The sequence below is a fragment of the Piliocolobus tephrosceles genome, chromosome 1, assembly GCF_002776525.5.
Source record: "Piliocolobus tephrosceles isolate RC106 chromosome 1, ASM277652v3, whole genome shotgun sequence".
Taxonomy (NCBI): domain Eukaryota; kingdom Metazoa; phylum Chordata; class Mammalia; order Primates; family Cercopithecidae; genus Piliocolobus; species Piliocolobus tephrosceles.
In genome coordinates this window covers 194,270,952-194,291,358 of record NC_045434.1, presented here as the reverse complement: position 1 = coordinate 194,291,358, position 20,407 = coordinate 194,270,952, and the positions used below count along the sequence as shown (strand labels likewise).

The 20,407-nt window shown below is 44.6% G+C and overlaps 1 long non-coding RNA gene across 1 annotated transcript in view; it reads right to left on the bottom strand.

The window, feature by feature from the left end:
• The window catches only part of LOC116418509, a 30,505-nt gene extending 11,147 nt beyond the window's left edge, over nt 1-19,358 (bottom strand). Inside the window, exon 1 of the long non-coding RNA XR_004228565.1 lies at nt 19,173-19,358. This is a non-coding gene — a long non-coding RNA (uncharacterized LOC116418509). The remainder of the gene's footprint in view (nt 1-19,172) is intronic.
• Nucleotides 19,359-20,407: the final 1,049 nt, after the last annotated feature.

Genomic DNA, 20,407 nt, shown 5'->3' with positions numbered 1-20,407 from the left:
TTTTTTTATTTTTATTTTTTTTTTGAGACGGAGTCTCGCTCTGTGGCCCAGGCGGGAGTGCAGTGGCCGGATCTCAGCTCACTGCAAGCTCCGTCTCCCGGGTTTATGCCATTCTCCTGCCTCAGCCTCCCGAGTAGCTGGGACTACAGGCGCCCGCCACCTCGCCCGGCTAGTTTTTTTTTGTATTTTTTAGTAGAGACGGGGTTTCACCATGTTAGCCAGGATGGTCTCGATCTCCTGACCTCGTGATCCGCCCGCCTCGGCCTCCCAAAGTGCTGGGATTACAGGCTTGAGCCACCGCGCCCGGCCTAGAATTTTTAAATGTTAATATGCAGAATGAACATTCTTCCCCGAAGACACTGTGGGCTGGGGAAGCAGGGAAGTTTCCTAGAAGTGGTGGCATTTCATCTGGGCCTCCAGTGCTCCTGGGTAAGAATTTTGGGAAACAAAGCTCAGAGCCAAAGTCACTGACCAACCAAAGAAGAACCCTCTAAGCCTCTCTGAGTGTTACTTTTTTTCCTGTTTCACTTTGATATCTTCTTCCAATCTGCATTTCCCTGCTGCAATTTATTTTTTCCTTTCAAACCAAATTTAGAGTAGAATCTGCATATAATAAAATGCACACTTTTTTTTTTTTTTTTTTGAGACAGTCTCACTCTGTCACCCAAGCTGGAGTGCAGTGGCACGATCTTGGCTCACTGCAACCTCTGCCTCCTGAGTTCAAGCGATTCTCCTGCCTCAGCCTCCCGAGTAGCTGGGATGACAGGTGACTGCCACCATGCCCGGCTAATTTTTGGTATTGTTAGTAGAGACGGGGTTATACCATGTTGCCCAGGCTGGTTTCAAACTCCTGAGCTCAGGCAATCCGCCCGCCTCAGCTTCCCAAAGTGCTGGGATAAAAGGCGTGAGCCACCGCACCCGGCCAAAACGCACACATTTAGATGCAGACATTTCTGTGAGTTTTGACAAAAGCACATGCCTATGCAACTACCACCCAAATCTAATTTCCTTGTGCTCCTTTGCAGTGAATATCCATCCTGCTTTCTGGCCCCAGGCACCCACTATCAGCTTTCTGTCATTACAAATTAGTTTTGTTTTTGTTTTTGTTCTTGTTATTCTTAATCTATTTAATTATTTAGCAGATGACAAAGTTTTGCATTGAAAAATTAGCTTTTTAGTTTAGAACACAAACATAAATGCAACAAAATGTATTAATTCACTAGTCTTAAGACAATATTTTCATTCTAGAGTGTTTGCTAATGAATGCAGAGGTCATTAGATAAATTGACAGTAACCTATTGAAGAAAAGAACTATGATAATCATAATTTACCCATTTACTGAAGAGAGTTTGACCATTAATAAAAATTATACCTACACATCGGGTGTGGTGGTTTACATCTGCAATCCCAACTACTCAGGAAGCTGAGGTGGGAAAACTGAAGCTGAGCCCAGGAGTTCCAGAAAAGCCTGGGCAATGTTGCAGGATTCCATCTCAAAAAAATTATACCTCATTTTGGGAGGCCAAGGCTGGTGGATCGCCTGAAGTTGGGAGTTCGAGACCAGCCTGACCAACATGGAGAAATCCTGTCTCTACTAAAAATACAAAATTAGTCGGCTGCGGTGGCACATGCTTGTAATCCCAGTTACTCGGGAGGCTGAGCTAGGAGAATCGCTTGAACCCAGGAGGAGGAGGTTGCAGTGAGCCGATATCGTGCCACTGCACTCCAGCCTGGGCAACAAGAGCAAAACTCTGTCTCAAAAAAAAAAAAAAAAAATACCTACAAAACTTACAATAAGTACATAGATAACTCGATCACTTCTTGAGAAATTATGACATATAGATGACAATATTTTCAATGAACAAATATTTGTTGTTATTCTTATTTTTTGAGACAGGGTCTCACTCCACTGCCCAGGCTCGAGTTCAGTGGCACGATCATGGCTCACTGCAGCCTCAACCTCCCAAGCTCAAGTGATCCGCCCACCTTGGCCTCCCAAAGTGCTGGGATTACAGGCCTGAGCCACTGCACCTGGCCTCATTGTGTAATCTTTTGTGTTTGTCTTCTTCATTACCATAAAGCTTTTGAAGCTAATTCATGTTGTTGTGTATATCCATAGTTCAGTCCTTTCTGCTGCTGCGCACAATACTATTGTATGGATATATTACAATTCATTTATTCATTCATGAGTTGATAGACATTCGAGTTGTTTCCAATTTTGGCTATTATGAGTAAACCTGCTATTTCTGTGAACATACCCTGCTATTTTTATTTTTTATTTTTTGTAGAGATGAGGATCTCCCTGTGTTACCCAGACTGGTCTAGAACTCCTGGGCTCCAGTGATCCTCCTGCCTCAACCTCCCAAAGCGCTGGGGCTACAGAGATGAGCTGCTGCAGTTCCAGTTGCTCTGCATCTTTGCCAACACTTGGTATTTTCAGTCTTTTGACAGTCTTGTTGACATTGGTCTAGTGATTAAAAGCCTGTGCACTGGAGCCAGAGTTCAAATTCGAGGTCTACCATTTGTTTTATGACTTTAGGGGAGTCACTTCACCTCTGTTAGTCTCAGTTTACTCTTCTGGGAAAAGGGATAATAATTCCTAAGGTCCTTATGTCTATTCAGTTAAATCAGTGGTTCTTACTTAGGGATGACTTTGTTCTCACAGGACATTTGGCAAAGTCTGGAGATATTTTTGGCTGTTACAGGGTGCCTCTGGCATCTAGTGGGTAGAGGCCAGGGATGCTGCTAAATATCCTCCAATGCACACGGCAGTCCCTTTGAATGCAGAGTTATCCAGTCCAAAAAGTCAATGGCCCTGAGCTTGAGAAATTCTGAATTATATAATGCATGCAATGTGTTCAATACAACAATTGGCACATATCAACTGCTTAGTAAATGGAAAACAAACAGACTTTGGGGAAAAACACGTTTTCAGGAGCAGCAATATGAGTTTGATGGATCCAAATCGTCATGGTCCTTTTCCCAAATATCTCTACCACAAGGCTGTTATGACGTGAGGAGGCTCACAACAAAGAACAACTGGTTTTATCACATAAATACCTCGGAAACCAAAAAGTAAGCAGTATGTTCAAGACAGCAGACCTGCAGCCTTGGACCTTGGACTCCTCTGTGTGGGGGAGGATGGGAATGCTTGCACGTTCCATGCCTCCTCCCCCGCTAGGCAACATCTCCCCTGGCTGGAGTTCCAGCTGTTGTCTGGGTCAGCGCAAACAAAGACCTTTGGGCTGCCCAAGATCCAGAATTTACAGCCCACAGACTCCTCCCAGTTTACCGGAGTGTTTGGAAGACATTCCAGGTCAGCAGGAATTAAGTAGGGCCCCCAAGGGGAGTATGTGTCACGTGGTCTGATGACACAGCCAGGATGAACTGGAGAAGGGCAAAGCATAGTCCAGAGGAAAGTGCAGTCAAAGCAGAACTGATTCAATTCAACAGAGTCAAGCATTTAGCAACATTCGTTGTGCGCTTACTGTGCCAGCCTCTCCCTCTCCTACGTGGGAGGCCCTTTGGAATAGAGGTTAGGAGGACAGTCTCTATGTAGAGAAGGACATTTGAATCCCAGCTCTGACAGCACTAGGTGTGTGTCCTTTGCAAGGCACATCACCTCTCTGAAACACATGGCATATATACAATAAATTATGTGTATGTATGTCTCAGTCCTCACAAAAATAAATTTATGGTAAGAACTACTACCATTCATATTTTACAAAAGAATAAACCAAGGCTCAAAGAGGTGAAGGACTTTGTCCAATGTCATAGGACTAATTAAGTAGCAGAGGATCACTGTGACAGGCTTTTAGGGAGATGGAAAGATGAGTAAGATGGGGCCCCTGACTTCAACAAGCTTGGGGTCTCATAGAGGAGATAAAGGCAGGTAAAAGTCTAATTTCCAGCAAAGAGACAATGAGAGGTGCTAGTAAAGAGCATTCAGCGGCCAGGCGCAGTGGCTTATGCCTGTAATCCCAGCACTTTGGGAGCCCGAGGCCGGTGAATCACGAGGTCAAGAGATCAAGACCATCGTGGCCAACATGGTGAAACCCCATTTCTGCTAAAAATACAAAAATTAGCTGGGCATGGTGGCACACACCTGTAGTCCCAGCTACTTGGGAGGCTGAGGCAGGAGAATTGCTTGAACCAGGGGGGTGGAGGTTGCAGTGAGCTGAGATTACACCACTGCACTCCAGCCTGGCAACAGAGAGAGTCTCTGTCTTAATAATAATAATAATAATAATAATAATAATAATAATAATAAGCATTCAGGTGTGGTTAAGGTAGGACCGAGGTCAATTCCAGGTGGGGGCAATTAGGAAGGCTTCACAGAGGAAGTGGTGGCTCAGCTGGTCTTTGAAGGTGAGTCAGACTGAAAGCACAGTCAGAGACCCAAGTTCTAAGAAGTGTGACCATTGTGTTTGGCCATAGGATGTGTACATGTCAGGGTGGTCATAGAACTGGCAGGGAAAGTTGATAAATTGGGCCAAGATTATTGGTGAAAATGGGCTGGGATTACAGGCATGAGCCACCGTGCCAGACCTGATTCTTTATAATAATATTTGAGTCTCGCTGGGCGTGGTGGCTCACGCCTGTAATCCCAGCACTTTGGGAGGCCGAGGTGGGCAGATCACCTGATGTCAGGAGCTTGAGGCCAGCCTGGCCAACATGGCAAAACCCCATCTCTACTAAAAATACAAAAATTAACTGGGCATGGTGGCGTGTGCCTGTAATCCCAGCTACTCTAGAGGCTGAGGCAGGAGAATCGCTTGAACTCAGGAGGCAGAGGTTGCAGTGAACCAAGATCATGCCACTGCACTCTAGCCTAGGCAACAAGAGCAAAACTCCATCTCAAAAAATAATAAAATAAAAATAAAAATAATATTTGAGTCTCTAGATCCAGCAGTGCCTGAAATCTTCACCTATACTCTTCAATTCCATAAGCAAAACATTCTCTTTTATGAATAAGACAGGTTGGGTTGGGTTTTTCGTCATTTGCACCTGGAAGAATGCTGACTGATACAAAGAGTCTCAAATCTCACCCTAAGGAATTCTACATAGGTTCTAGAAAGACATGAAAGGGAGAGGGGAAAACAGCCAGTGAGAAGGAAAAAGATGTGACAATTACTGAAACAAGCTCCCTAGAGGGCAGAAAGAATTCGAAGTGAAAGTAGAAGAGAGGGTAGGTCAGGCACGGTGGCTCATGCCTGTAATCCCAGCACTTTGGGAGGTCAAGGTGGGTGGATCATTTGAGCTCAGGAGTTCAAGACCAGCCTGGCCAACATGGTGAAACCCTGTCTCTACTAAAAATATAAAAATTAGCAGGATGTAGTGGCTCACACATGTAGTCCCAGCTACTTGGGAAGCTGAGGTAGGAGAATTGCTTGAGGCCAAGAGTTTGAGACCAGCATGGATAACACTCCATCTCTACAAAAACAAAAAAATTAACTCAGCATAGTGTTGTACACATGTTGTTCCAGCTATTCAGGAGGCTGAGGCTAAAGTGGAAGGATTGCTTGGACCTGTGAGGTCCACGCAGCAGTGACCTGTGATTGCGCCACTGCACTCCAGCCTGGGCAACAGAGCGAGACTCTGTCTCAAAAAATATATATATAATAAAATCATGTTATCAGTGAATAGTATGAGTATGGAAAGATAGATCCAGCATATTGTTTAGTGATAAATCAAGTTACAAAACAGTATGGACTATACAATTTCTTTCTTTTTTTTTTTTTTTTTTTTGAGATAAGAGTCTCACTGTGTCACCCAGGTTGGAGTGTAGTGGCACCATCACAGCTCACTGCAGCCTCGACCTCACAGGCTTAGGTGATCTTCCCACCTCAGCTCCTGAGTAGCTGGCAGGCACCACCACATCCAGCTAATGTTTTGTATTTTTTTGTAGAGATGGGGTTTCACCATGTTGCCCAGGCTCAAACTTCTGGCACAAGTCATCTGCCTGGGCTGGCCCAGTATGATTTCGTTTGTTTGTTTAAAAATATACGTATTCAGTTAATAGGGTTGAAAATAAAGAAAATAAATAAGAAAAAACAAAAATAAATACATAAAAAATAAAAATAGATTTATATGTAGAACCAGGATGGTGGCACAGACCTGTAGCCCCAGCTACTCAGGAGGCTGAGGTGGGAGGATCACTTGGGTCCAGATGTTCGAGTCCAGCCTGCTCAACATAACAAGACCATGTCTCTAAATATAATATATATTTATATTTTTATATGTCTGTAAGAAAAATACCCAAAAGACATTGAAACAGAGTATCATTACCTCTTTCTCCTTTCTTCTTTGTTCATTAACCCTCAAGTTTGTTTAGGTATTCACCTTTCAGAAAAGGTGACCACAGCCAGAGGTTAAGCTGGAGGCTTAATTCTAAGTCAGTCACCCTAATGCCAGTGACTGGGCTAGGGGCAGTCACGTGATGGAGTTCTGGCCAATGAGATGGGACAGGGAGTCCTCTGAGAAGCTTGAGGGAAAAGTTTCTTGGTTTAAAAAACAACAAAGAGGCCGGGCGCGGTGGCTCAAACCTGTAATCCCAGCACTTTGGGAGGCCGAGACGGGTGGATCACGAGGTCAGGAGATCGAGATCATCCTGGCTAACACGGTGAAACCCCATCTCTACTAAAAAATACAAAAAACTAGCCGGGGGAGGTGGCAGGCGCTTGTAGTCCCAGCTACTCGGGAGGCTGAGGCAGGAGAATGGCCTAAACCCGGGAGGCGGAGCTGGTAGTGAGCTGAGATCCGGCCACTGCACTCCAGCCTGGGCGACAGAGCGAGACTCCATCTCAAAAACAAAAAACAAAAAAAAGAGGCGGGGCCGCGGTGGCCCACGCCTGTAATCCCAGTCCTTTGGGAGGCCGAGGCAGGCGGATCACAAAGTCACAAGTTCAAGACCAGTCTGGCCAACAGAGTGAAACCCCGTCTCTACTAAAAATACAAAAAATTAGCCGGGTGTGGGGGTGTGCGCCTTTAATCCCAGCTACTTGGGAGGCTGAGGCAGGAGAATCGCGTGAACCCGGGAGGCGGAGCTTGCAATGAGCCGGGATTGCGCCATTGCTCGTCAGCCAGGGTGACAGTGCGAGACTCTGTCTCAAGAAAAACAACAACAACAACAACAACAAAGAGAGGCGGGGCACAGTGGCTCACGCCTGTAATCCCAGCACGTTAGGAGGCCGAGGCAGGCAGATCATCTGAGGTTGGGAGCTCCAGACCAGCCTGGCCAACATGGTGAAACCTCATCTCTACTAAAAATTAACCGGGTGGTGGCGCACGCTTGTAGTCCCAGCTACTCGGGAGGCTGAAGAGGGAGGATGGTTTGAACCCGGAAAGTTGAATCACGGAGGCTGCAGTAGCCGATATCCCACCACTGCACTCCACACTGGTTAACAAAGTGAAACTCTGTCTTAAAAAAAAAAAAAAAAAATTGCTGGACGTATAGTCCCAGCACTTTGGGAGGCCAAGGCGGATGGATCACTTGAGGTCAGGAGTTTGAGATCAGCCTGGCCAACGTGGTGAAACCCTTTCTCTACTAAAAATACAAAAAATTAGCCGGCCGTGGTGGCGGGCGTCTGCAATCCCAGCTACTCGGGAGACTGAGGCAGGAGAATCTCTTGAACCCGGGAGAAGGAGGTAGCTGTGAGCCGAGACTGTGTCATTGCACTCCAGTCTGGGCAATAGAGTGAGACTCCGTCTCTAAAAAAAAAAGGCCAAAAAGTGGAAACAACCCAAATATCCACCAACCATGAATGGGTAAAAAATATGTAGTATGTCTATATAATGGAAGCTTATTCAGCAATATAAAGAAATGAACTACTGATACAGTTTGCAACATGAATGAACCTTGAAAACATTATGCTAAGTAAAAAGAAGTCAGCACAAAAGACCACATACTTTCTGATTCCATTTATATGAAATGACCAGAATAAGCAACTTTGTACGGACAGAAAATAGGAGGGTTTGTTTTGTTTTGTTTTTTTAGAGAGGATCTCATTCTGTCACCCAGTTGAAGTGTGTTTATCATAGCGTAACACTGCAGCCTCAAACTCCCAGGCTCAAGTGATCCTCCTGCCTCAGCTTCCTGGGTATCTGGGACACCATTCCTGGCTAATTTTTTTTTTTTTTTTAATAGTATGTTTTGTAGAGACAGAATTTTGCTGTGTTTCCCAGGCTGGTCTTGAAATTCTGGGCTCAAGCCTCCCAAAGTGAGCCAAAAGGCTCAAGCCTCTTGTCTCAGCCTCCCAAAGGGCTGGGATTATAGGCGTAAACCACCAAAAAGTAGGTTAGTTGTTTCCTGGGGTGGAGGGGAGGAGAGTTGTGGAAAACTAGAGAATGACAGATAATAGGTGCTAAATTTCTTTTCTTTTCTTTTTTTTTGAGACGGAGTCTCGCTCTGTCCCCCAGGCTGGAGTGCAGTGACACGATGTTGGCTCACTGCAAGCTCCGCCTTCCGGGTTCACGCCATTCTCCTGCCTCAGCCTCACGAGTAGCTGGGACTGCAGGCGCTCACCACCACGCCTGGCTAATTTTTTGTATTCTCGGTAGAGACGGGGTTTCACCGTGTTAGCCAGAATGGTCTCAATCTCCTGACCTGGTGATCCACCCACCTCGGTCTCCCAAAGTGCTGGGATGACAGGCTTGAGCCACCACGCCTGGTCAATAGGTGCTAAATTTCTGTGAGGGATGATAAAAATGTTCTAAAACTAACTGTGGTGATTGTTGCACAGCTCTGTGAACACACTACAAACCATTTATTTGTTTTTTGTTTTGATTTTTTTCTAACCCCCTTCATTAAGGTATGATTGATACATAAAAAGCTGTGCTTACTTAATGTATACAACTAGATTAGTTTGGGATGTATATTTGATGGGTGAAGTATATGATATGTGAATTATATCTCAATAAAGATATTATTTTAAAAAGAGAGGAAGATACTTCCAGGAATCGGTAGCCCTTCTTTGTTCCATTACAGTCTAGTGGAGCTGGATGTCATGTCCTCAGGCAGTTCTTGGAACTATGAAAACAATCTTTTAACCACGGAAGAGCGAAAAATGGCAACGTGACAAGAATGGAAAAACACACAGAGAGAATTCGAGTCCTTGATAAAATTTTGGAGCTACTGAAAGAACCAATTCTAGAGCTTCTCTATTTTGGGGCTTCTTAATATAAGACACAATAAATTTTTCTTAAATAATTCTGACATGTTTTATTTCTAGTAAATTATTGAGGTAAAATCCACATAACCATTAAGTTAGCTTTTAGGGGAGGGGTATGATAGGGTCTCACTCCGTGGCCCAGGCTGGAGTGCCATGGCACAATCATAGCTCATTGCAGCCTCAAACTCCTGGGCTCAAGCAGTCCTCCCATTCCAGCCTCCCTAATAGTTGGAAATACAGGCACACACAACCAAGCCCAGCTAATTAAAATTAACCATTTTGGCCACGTGCAGTGGCTCATGCCTGTCATCCCAACACTTTAGAAGGTCGAGGAGGGAGGATCACCTGAAGCCAGGAGTTTGAGACCAACCTGAACAGCAAAACAAGACCTCTGTCAAAAAAAAAAAAAAAAGCCCGCATGGTGGCATGGACCTGTATTTCCAGCTACTTGGGAGGCTGAGGCAGGAGGATCCCTCGAGCCCAGGAGTTCAAAGCTGCAGTGAACTATGATCTCACCACTGCACTCCAGCCTGGGCAACAAAGCGAGAATCTGTCTTAAAAAATAATTAACCATTTTAAAGTAAACAATTCAGGGGTCTTTAGTATAGTCACGATGCTGTGCAACCACCACCTCTATCTAATTCCAAAACATTTTCATTATTCCACCAATTTGCATATTTTCCCTGTAGATTTATCTTTTTTTTTTTTTTGAGACAGAGTCTCACTCTGTTGCCCAGCCTGGAGTGAAGTCATCTGATCTTAGCTCACTGCAACCTCAGCCTCCCAGGGTCAAGGGATTCTTGTGCCTGAGCCTCCTGAGTAGCTGAGATTACAGGCATGTGCCACCACGCCCAGCTAATTTGTGTATTTTTAGTAAAGACGGGGTTTCACCATGTTGGCCAAGCCGGTCTTGAACTCCCGGCCTCAAGTGATCTGCCTGCCTCGGCCTCCCAAAGTGCTGAGATTATAGGTGTACGCCACCATGCCGGCCTGATTTAGCCATTCTGAATGGCTCATATAACTAGAATTATGCGGTACATGATCTCTTATGCCTGTCTTCCTTCATTTAGCATAAAATTTTTTGAGGCTCGTTTAGATAATAGCATGTATCAGCACTTCATTCTTTTTTATATCTAAACAATATTCTTTTGTATGTATTTACTACAATTTGTGTGTGAGCCATCCATTGATGGACACTTTGGCTATTTTGACTACTGCTGCTATGAAAAAGTGTGTACAAATAATTGTTGGAGTACATTTTTTCAATTATTTCAGGTGTATGCCTAGGAATGGAATTGCAGGGTTATATGGTACTTCTGTGTTTAACTATTTTTTGTTTTTTTTTTGAGACGGAGTCTCTCTCTGTCACCCAGGCTGGAGTACAGTGGGGCCCTGTTGGCTTACTGAAACCTCCGCCTCACGGGTTCGAGCGATTCTCTTGCCTCAGCCTCCTGAGTAGCTGGGACTATAGGCACCTGCCACCACACCCAGCTAATTTTTGGTATTTTTTTTAGTACAGCCCAGGTTCCATGAGGTCAAACTCCTGATCTCAAGTGATCCGCCTGGCTCAGCCTCCTAAAGTGCTGGGATTACAGGTGTGAGCCACTGTGTCTGGCTGTCTGTGTTTAACTTCTTGAGGAACTGCCCAAATGTTTTCCACAGAGGCTGAACCATTTGGCCTTCCCACCAGCAATGTACAAAGGTTCATATTATTCCACATTCTCACCAGCAGATATTATTATTACTTTTTTAATTGTTAAAGCCAATGAAGTGGTACTTCATTGTTGTTCATTTTGTTTTTACTTGCAGCTAACAACATATAAATTGATACAGGTGTTAAAAGTGGTGGAATTATGGTTGTTTAAAATATTTTCTTCATTTTGATTATCTATATTTTATAATTTTTCTGTAATCATACTAATATTTATTAGATCCTTACAATGTATCAGTAGTAATGCTAATATACAGTGTATTAAGCATTTTATATACATAATGTCACTTATTTCTTATTTCTCACAACAAATCTGGAAGACAAGTAAAAACTAAGGGACAGGTAGGAAAAGCAACTTACTCCAGGACACATAGCATGTTTTAAGCATAGGGCCTAGGATTTTTTTTCTAATTAAACTTTTAATTTTGAGGTAATTATAGCTTCACATACAGCTATAAGAAATCATATAGGCCAGGCAAGGTGGCTCACGCCTGTAATCCCAGAACTTTGGGAGGCTGAGGTGCGCAGATCACTTGAGCCCAGGAGTTATAGACCAGACTGGGCAGCATAGGGAGACTCCATCTAAAAAAAATGTTTTAAAATGAGCCAGGCGTGGTGGCGTGCGCCTGTGGTCTTAGCTACTTGGGAGGGTGAGGTGGGAGGATAGCTTGAGCCCAAGAGGCCGGGGTTGTAGTGAGCCACGATTGTGCCACTGCACTCCAGCTTGGGTGACAGAATAAGACCCTGTTTCAAAAAAGGAAGGAAGAAAGGAAGGAAGGGGAAGGGAGGAAGGAGGGAGGAAGGGAAGGAACAAAGAGATCCTATGTACTGTTTACCTAGTTTCCCCCGATAGTAACATCTTGAAAAAATACAACACAGTATCACAACCAAGATATTCACATTGATACAGTCAAGACACAGAATATTTCCAACACTACCAGGATTCCTCATATTGACCATTCAATAGCCACCCCCACTTCTTCCTGCTTCCATCTCCTCCTTTACACTGGTAATTGTCTCCATTTTTATAATTTTGTCAAGAGTTTTATGTAAATAAATCATACAGTGTTTAATCTTTTGAGATTGGCTTTTTTTCACTCATCATGATTCTCTGGAAATTCATCCAGGTTGTTCCAAGTATTTATATTTGTTCTTTTCTTTTCTTTTCTTTTTTGAGACAGGGTCTGGCTTTGTCACCCAGCCTGGAGTGCAGTAGTGCAATCAGAGCTCACTGGCATCATTGACCTCTCTGCCTCAAGTGATCCTGCCACTTCAGTCTCCTGTGTAACTGGGACTACAGGTGTGCACCACCATGCCCAGCTAATTTTTGTATTTTTGTGTAGAGGTGGCGTCTGTCTCCCTATGTTGCCCAGGCTGGCCTTGAGCTCCTGGGCTCAAGTGATTCTCCCACCTCAGCCTCCCAAAGTGTTGAGATTACAGGCATGAGCTACCACACCCAGCCTCGTTTCTTTTTATTTCTGGGTAATATTCCATGCTGAGTGGTATTCTGTGGATGTACCATGGTTTGCTTAACCATTCAGCTGTTGAAGAACATCTGGGTTGTTTCTTCCTGTTATGGCTGTGATTAACTTTAGTAAGCGTATAGTTTAAAAAACAGCAACATAAGTTATTTTTTATTTTAAAATCTCTTCACAGGACACTTACACATTGAAATACATATGGCCAAGGGCTGCTGAGCTGTTGGCCTTCGGGGAAGCTTAAGCACTTGGTCTTTTCTCTGGCATGTGGTCTTTGTGGGCTCCCAGATGCTAGGATCACATGTTCTCTGCTCACTGAGCTCTTAGGAAGCCGTGTGCTACCCTGTAGGCAGCATTTGCCCTTATTGAATCAGGTAAGCAACAGAAACCTCCTCAGCTTTAAGCTAGAAAGGGGACTTTCTTTCTGAAGATACAGGAAGTGCAGCTGAGCCATGCAAAGGACTGGAGATAGGAAATGGAGAGTTCTGCAGATCCAATCAGCCAGCCCAGGCGGCCAGTCCCATGGTGCAGGTGTAGTTGCAGACAAACAAAATAGTTAAGATCTTGGGCTCAGGAGTCCAACAACTCGAGTTGAAATCCTTGTTCTACCACTTACGAGCTGTGTGAACCTAGGCAAGTTATTTAACCTCTCAGACCCCAATTTCCTTATCTTAAAATGGGTTAATAAGCCTGGGCAACATAGTGAAACTTTGTATTTGTTTAAAAAAAAAAAAAAATTAGCCAGGCATGGTGGCACACGCCTATAGTCCCAGCTACTTGGGAGCCTGAGGTGACAGGAACATTTGAGCCAGGGAGCTTGAGGCTTCAGCAAGCCATGATTGCACCACTGCACCCTACCAGGGTGACAGAGCAAGACCCTGTCTAAATTAAAATAAAATAAAATAAAATAAAATAAAATAAAGTAATAATTGTATCTACATTTTTAGGTTCATAGGGAGATTAATGAGTTGATGCATATAAAAAATACTTTAAAGGAGTCAGGCAGGCTGGGTGCAGAGGCTCAGGCCTGTAATTCCAGCACTTTGGGAGGCTGAGGAGGGTAGATAACCTGAGGTCGGAAGTTCGAGACCAGCCTGACCAACGTGGAGAAACCCCGTCTCCACTAAAAAAATACAAAAATTTCTGGGTGTGGTGGCGCATGCCTGTAATCCCAGCTACTTGGGAGGCTGAGGCAGGAGATTCGATTGAACCCGGGAGGCGGAAGTTGCGGTGAGCCGAGATTGTGCCATTGCACTCCAGCCTGGGTGACAGAGTGAAAAATAAAAATAAAAAAAGGTTCCTGTCATGTAGCAAGTGCTAATGCTAGGTATACAGTATTATTATTATTCCAGGATTAAATGAGAAGGCACATAAATTGCAGCACAGTAATGGCGAGTGTTCAGTATACGTTAGCTAAATGTTAGCTTTCAGTATTTTTGAACAGCTTTGTTGAGATATAGTTCATACACTATACAAATGTACATTTCACTGCTTCTTAGAATGTTGAGTTGTGCAACTGTCAACCAATTGCACAACCAATTTTAGAACATTTTTATTGCCCCCAAAATAACCCCCATACCACTTAGCCATCACTCCCCCACCCCTTACATCCCTCCAGCCCTAGGTAACCACTGATACACTTTCTGTTCCTGTAGATCTACCTATTCTGGACATTTCATATGCCTCATTCCTTTTTATTGTTGAATAATATTCCATATGTGGATATACCACAAGTATTAATTTTTATAATTAATAATCTACACAGTGGCCGGGCACGGTGGCCCACGCCTGTAATCCCAGCACTCTGGGAGGCCGAGGCGAGTGGATCACAAGGTCAGGAGTTCGAGACCAGCCTGGCCAATACGGTGAAACCCTGGCTCTACTGAAAAATAAAAAAAATTAGCCGGGTGTGGTGGCGCACACCTGTAGTCCCAGCTACTTGGGAGGCTGAGGCAGGAGAATCACTGAAACCCAGGAAGTAGAGGTTGCAGTGAGCTGAGATCGTGCCATTGTACTCCAGCCTGGGTGACAGAGCGAGACTCCAACTAAAAATAATAATAATAATAATAATGCAGTGAACATGCCACTGCACACCAGCCTGGGCAACAAAGTGAGACTCTATCTCTAAAAGTATAATAATATGCCAGGCACAGTGGCTTACGTCTGTAATCCCAGCACTTTGGGAGGCTGAGGCAGGCAGATCAACTGTGGCCAGGAATTCAAGACCAGACTGGGCAACATGGCGAAACCCCATCTCTACTACAAATACAAAAATTAACTGGGCATGGTGTTGCACACCTGTAATTCCAGCTACTCCAGAGGCTAAGGCACGAGAATTGCTTGAACCCAGGAGGTAGAGGTTGCAGTGAGCCGAGATTGCACCAGTGCACGGCACTTCAGCCTGGACAACAAAAGCGAGATTCTGTCTCAAAAAAAAAATAATAATAATAATAAAAATAATGATTCAACCACATCCCTTGAATTAGTTTCCTATAGTTGTTGCAATAAATTACCACAAATTTTGTGACTTAAAACAACAGAAATATACTCTCTTGCTGTTCCAGAGGCCAGAAGTCTGTAATGAGTCTTAAGGGGCTGAAATCAAGGCACTGGCAGGGCTGGTTGCTTCTAAAGGCTCCAGGGAAGAACTCATGCCTTGCCTCTTCCAGCGACTGGTGGCTGTTGGATTCCTCCACTTGAGGTTGCATCACTCCAGCCTCTGCTTTCATCATCTCATTGCCTTCTCTTCAGTAGTCAAATCTTTCTCTACTTCCCTCTTATAAGGATATGTATGATTACATTTAGGGCCCACCTGGATAATCCAGGCTACTCTCCCTAGGGATTCTTAACTGAATCCCTTCTGCAAAGCAATTATATTATATATAAGGTAACACTAACAGGTTCCAGAGATTAGGACTTGAGCATCGTTGAGAGGGATTATTCAGGCTACCACTCTCCTTGATTTAAAATGTCTTTTGGCTGGGCACGGTGGCTCACACCTGTAATCCCAGCACTTTGGGAGGCCAGGGCGGGCAGATTACAAGGTCAAGAGATCAAGACCATCCTGGCCAACATGGTGAAACCCCATCTCTACTAAAAATACAAAAGTTAGCCGGGCATGGTGGTGGGCACCTGTAGTACCAGCTACTCAGGAGGCTGAGGCAGGAGGATCGCTTGAACCTGTGAGGCGGAGGTTGCAGTGAGCTGAGATCGCGCCACTGCACTCCAGCCTGGTGACATCTCAATAAATAAATAAATAAATAAATAAATAAATAAATAAATAAATAAATAAATAAAATGTCTTTTGTCTTCTAACGCTAGGAAATGAATCAAGTGATCAATAGGTTAACAGTGATACAACCAGCCTGGCGCTTCTGTCTATGACAGTTGTGCTGGTTACTTTTTTTGTTCTTATAAGTCAATAAATTCTTATTCAAAGAATTTCATGTTGTGATTTTTTCCCACTGTCCATCAAGGTCATTGTAGATCCTCTAAAGAGCTGGAGTCAAAATTTATCTTCAAGTTAGCCCTTTTTAATGGAACTGAAGCTTATTTTAATCCAGTTGTCCTGTCAGCCCATAATTCTTTTATTTTGGCTTCTGTCATCTCCTTTTAATATGGATATACTAGCTGGGTGCAGTGGCTCCTGCCTGTAATCCCAGCACTTTGGGAGGCTGATGTGGGTGGATTATCTGAGGTCAGGAGTTCGACACCAGCCTGGCCAACATGGTGAAACCCCATCTCTACTAAAAATACAAAATTAGGCTGGGCGCAGCTGCTCACACCTGTAATCCCAGCACTTTGGGAGGCCAAGGCGGGTGGATCACCTGAGGTCAGGAGTCCAAGACCAGCCTGGCCAACATAGTGATACCCCATCTCTACTAAAAATACAAAAATTAGCCGGGTGTGGAGTTGGGAGCCTGTAGTCCCAGCTACTCAGGAGGCTGAGGCAGGAGAATCACTTGAACCTGGGAGGTGGAGGTTGCAGTGAGCCGAGATTGCGCCACTGCACTCCAGTCTGGGGGACAGAGTGAGACTCCGTATAAAAAAAAAGAAAAGAAAAAAAAAATTAGCTGGGCGTGGTAGTACATGCCTATAATCCCAGCTACTCAGGAGGCAAGGCTGAAGAATCGCCTAAATCTGGGAGGTGGAGGTTGCAGTGAGCTGAGATTGCACCATTGTGCTCCAGCCTGGGTGACAAGAGTAAAACTCTGTCTCAAAAAAATAAATACATAAATAAATAATAATAATAATAATAATATGGATATACTGAAGAAGACTTCAAAACTCACCAAGAATCTTTGGGATCTAATTTTTTTTTTTTTTTTTTTGAGACAGAGTCTCGTTCTCTGTCGCCCAGGCTGGAGTGCAGTGACCGGATCTCAGCTCACTGCAAGCTCCACCTCCCGGGTTCACACCATTCTCCTGCCTCAGCCTCCCGAGTAGCTGGGACTACAGGCGCCCGCCACCTCGCCCGCCCAGTTTTTTGTATTTTTTTTAGTAGAGACGGGGTTTCACGGTGTTAGCCAGGATGGTCTCGATCTCCTGACCTCGTGATCCGCCCATCTCGGCCTCCCAAAGTGCTGGGATTACAGGCTTGAGCCACCGCTCCCGGCCTGGGATCTAATTTTTTAACCAACTTACTTTAGAGTCATTTTTAGTGTACGTGGATCTTCTTGGTTCTCAATTTGACACCCTCTCGAAACATGAATGAGTTTAAATCATATTCATTCCTAAGCAATCACACTCAAGAATAAGTACAGGTGTGTGGAATATGCCAATACCTTTAACTCCAGATAACGTGTTCTCAAAATAAAAGCCTTTGAAACAAAACGTCATCTTATGTATCAAGTCAACATGAAACTGGAATACAAAATTAACATAGCTGAGGCTTTCCCTCATATCCCATGCTTTTAAACTATCTATTCTACAATGCTAGAATCAACCTTTTTTTATTAAGAGACAGGGTCAGCTGGGCGTGGTGGCTCACGCCTGTAATCCCAGCACTTTGAGAGGCCGAGGTGGGCGGATCACCTGAGGTCGGGAGTTCGAGACTAGCCTGACCAACATGGAGAAACCCCATCTCTACTAAAAATACAAAAATCAGCTGGGCGTGGTGGCACATGCCTGTAATCCCAGCTACTTGGGAGGCTTAGGTGGGAGAATCACTTGAACCCCGGGGTCGGAGGTTGCAGTGAGCAGAGATTGCGCCATTGCACTCCCTGGACAAAAAGAGCGAAACTCAGTCTCAAAAAAAAAAAGAAGAGACAGGGTCTGTTTTTGTTTGCCCAGGCTGGAGTACAGTGGTGCCATCAAAGTTTAGCACAGCCTCCAACTCCAGGGCTCAACCCTCCTGCCTCTGCCTCCCCTTCCTCAGCAGCTGCAACTACAGGCACATGCCTCAATACTTAGCCAATTAAAAAAAAAAAAAAACTCATACTGAACAATGAGTTCTGGATTGCTATATAAGTGCAGTGCTGGTTGCTTTTCGTTGTTGTTGTTGTTGTTCTTAGACCTCAAGTCCATTGGGAATGGTGGGTTTTTTTTACTACCTCTGGGTGAATAAGAAAGTACTCTACAATAGCAAGAGAGCAAGAGGGGCAATTTCTCTTTCTTTCTTTCTTTTTTTTTTTTTTTTGAGACAGGGTTTCACTCTTGTTGCCCAGGCTGGAATGCAATGGCATGGTCTCAACTTACTGCAACCTCCACCTCCCGGGTTCAAGTGATTCTCCTGTCTCAGCCTCCCGAGTAGCTGGGAATACAGGTGCTCGCCACTACGCCCGGCTAATTTTTGGTATTTTTTTAGTAGAGACAGGGTTTCACTATGTTCACCAGACTGGTCTTGAACTCTTGACGTCAGGTGATCTATCTGCCTCAGACTCCCATAAAGCTGGGATTGCAGGTGTGAGGCCACTGCGCCTGGCCAGGAGGGGCAATTTCCATTTGGAGTGAAGGAAGGGGCAGATTTGGGCTCAGGAATCTAATAACAGTTTATGAAGTGTTTCTATGTTTCACGAATTTTACATCTTTTATCTCTAAAAGATAATTTTGACTGGACACAGTGGCTCACACCAGCACTTTAGAAGGCTGAGGTGGGAGAATCACTTGAGTCCAAAAGTTTGAGGCCAGCGTGGGCAACATAGGGAGATCCCATCTCAATTAAAAAATTAGCCAGACGTGGTGGCACATGCCTGTGGTCCCAGCTACTCAGGGGGTGGGCTGAGGCAGGATGATCGCTTATGCCTGAGATGTTGAGGCTACAGTGAGCCAAGATAGCGCTACTGCATTCCAACCTGAGCACCAGAGCAAGAGCCTGTCTCAAAAAAATAAATAAAATAAAAATAAAAAGGTAAGCATTTTATAGAATAAGGAAGTTCAAACCTGAAAGAGTTGCCCAAAGTCTTATAGCCAGTGAGCAGCCAGAGCCAGGATGTGAACTCAGCTCTGCATGATGTGGATGCCAAAAGCCCAGGTCCTGGCCACCGTGCCAAGCTGCCTCTTGAGAAATAGGACCTCTCCAGCCTCCAAAACATTCCCCTCTTCCTGACATTGGCCCTGGAAGGTTGTTAAACCAGAACAACGACCAGGAGATGTTGTATGCAACTTAGGCACCCCAATTCAGTCATCTGTGACGCCTCAAGGACCAGAGTTCACAGTCTGTGCTTGGCACCCCCGTCAGAGCTTTGACAACCAATGTGTTTGTTAGACATGATGTCCTTTCCAGGCTCAACCAAACAGCTCCAGCCTACCCACGCTCTCTAGTAGAGCAGGCCTCCAGGCTGAGTCACCACCCGGGCTTGTTTCACAACCCACCTGTTTGTGCATTGAGGCAGGAGAGGCAGGAAAGGTCACTGGGTGGCCTGGGTCATCCTGAGCTCCTGGACAGAAAGGTGGTTCCCAGTGATAGGTGCAAGGAGAGCCTCGCTCACCTGTACCCATCCAGTTCTCACCCAGGTTTTCTTTCTCTTCTTGTAGGCTCTCTCTTTAACCTGAGGTACCATCCTGAGCCAAGGGAAGTTTCAACAAGCTCCAGTTCCTCATTTGTAAAATGGGAACTACATACATATTTAAATTATTGTGCACCCTACATGCCCCGTATAATTTAATCTTTATAGCAAATCAGTGAGGCAGATGCTATTATTTCATTTTACAAATGCAGGTACTGAAGATCAGAGATGTTATGTCACTCACCAAAGTCACACAGCTGGTTAGCACAGGGTCAGGAATCAACCCTAAGTCTGTATGACTAAAGAATGTGGGTTCAGAAGGAAATGTTCAAGAGAAAAGTCTGTCTATAGCTCAGGGCTTGCTATTCCCTGTTGAGTCATTTAGGCAATTCCCTTCCACTCTATGGGTCTTGTTTCCCCATCCGTTCTGTGGGGTGGGAGATCGGAAGCGGGACTAATGAGGCTGGAGGCCTCTTTCACCTTTAAGTCTATGGTCCTATGATTTTATGCAGAAAGGTCTTTCCCTCATTCACACCTTGAGCGTGGTCTTTGTTTCCTGTAGAGCCCACTCTTGAACTTCCTCTGGGGGAACAGCAGACAGCAGTGATAAGAAGTTCTTCTACCTCGGAGATTTCCTAGCAAGCTGCAGCTCTTGCACATGACAACTTTATTGTGACTTCCATTGAGCCGTGTCCACATCTGTAAAATTGGGATGACCATAGTACCAGCAACCTAGTCACAGGACACACCATTGTGCTAGGTGCGTCATCTACATTTGCTCTTTATCTTATAATGACATACGAGAGGATGTCACTGCTTGAGGCCACCCGATTTATAGGAAGTGGAGCTGCCATCTCATGTCTGCCTCTTTGCCCTTCGCCATACTGCTTCTTCTCTCCCAGCCCTGATGGTAGGAGAATGCACTGAAATGATGAATGAAAAGCACCTGGTGACCCAATGTTATTGGCTCGCTTTTCCCCTTTATAATGGGAGCTGGGACTTGAGTATTCAACTGTTTTTGCATCCACAAATAATGCCAATGTGGGCCTTTCTATGGGTTCTTGGCACATAATTGCTGACTGATACAATTCTATTCGCTGA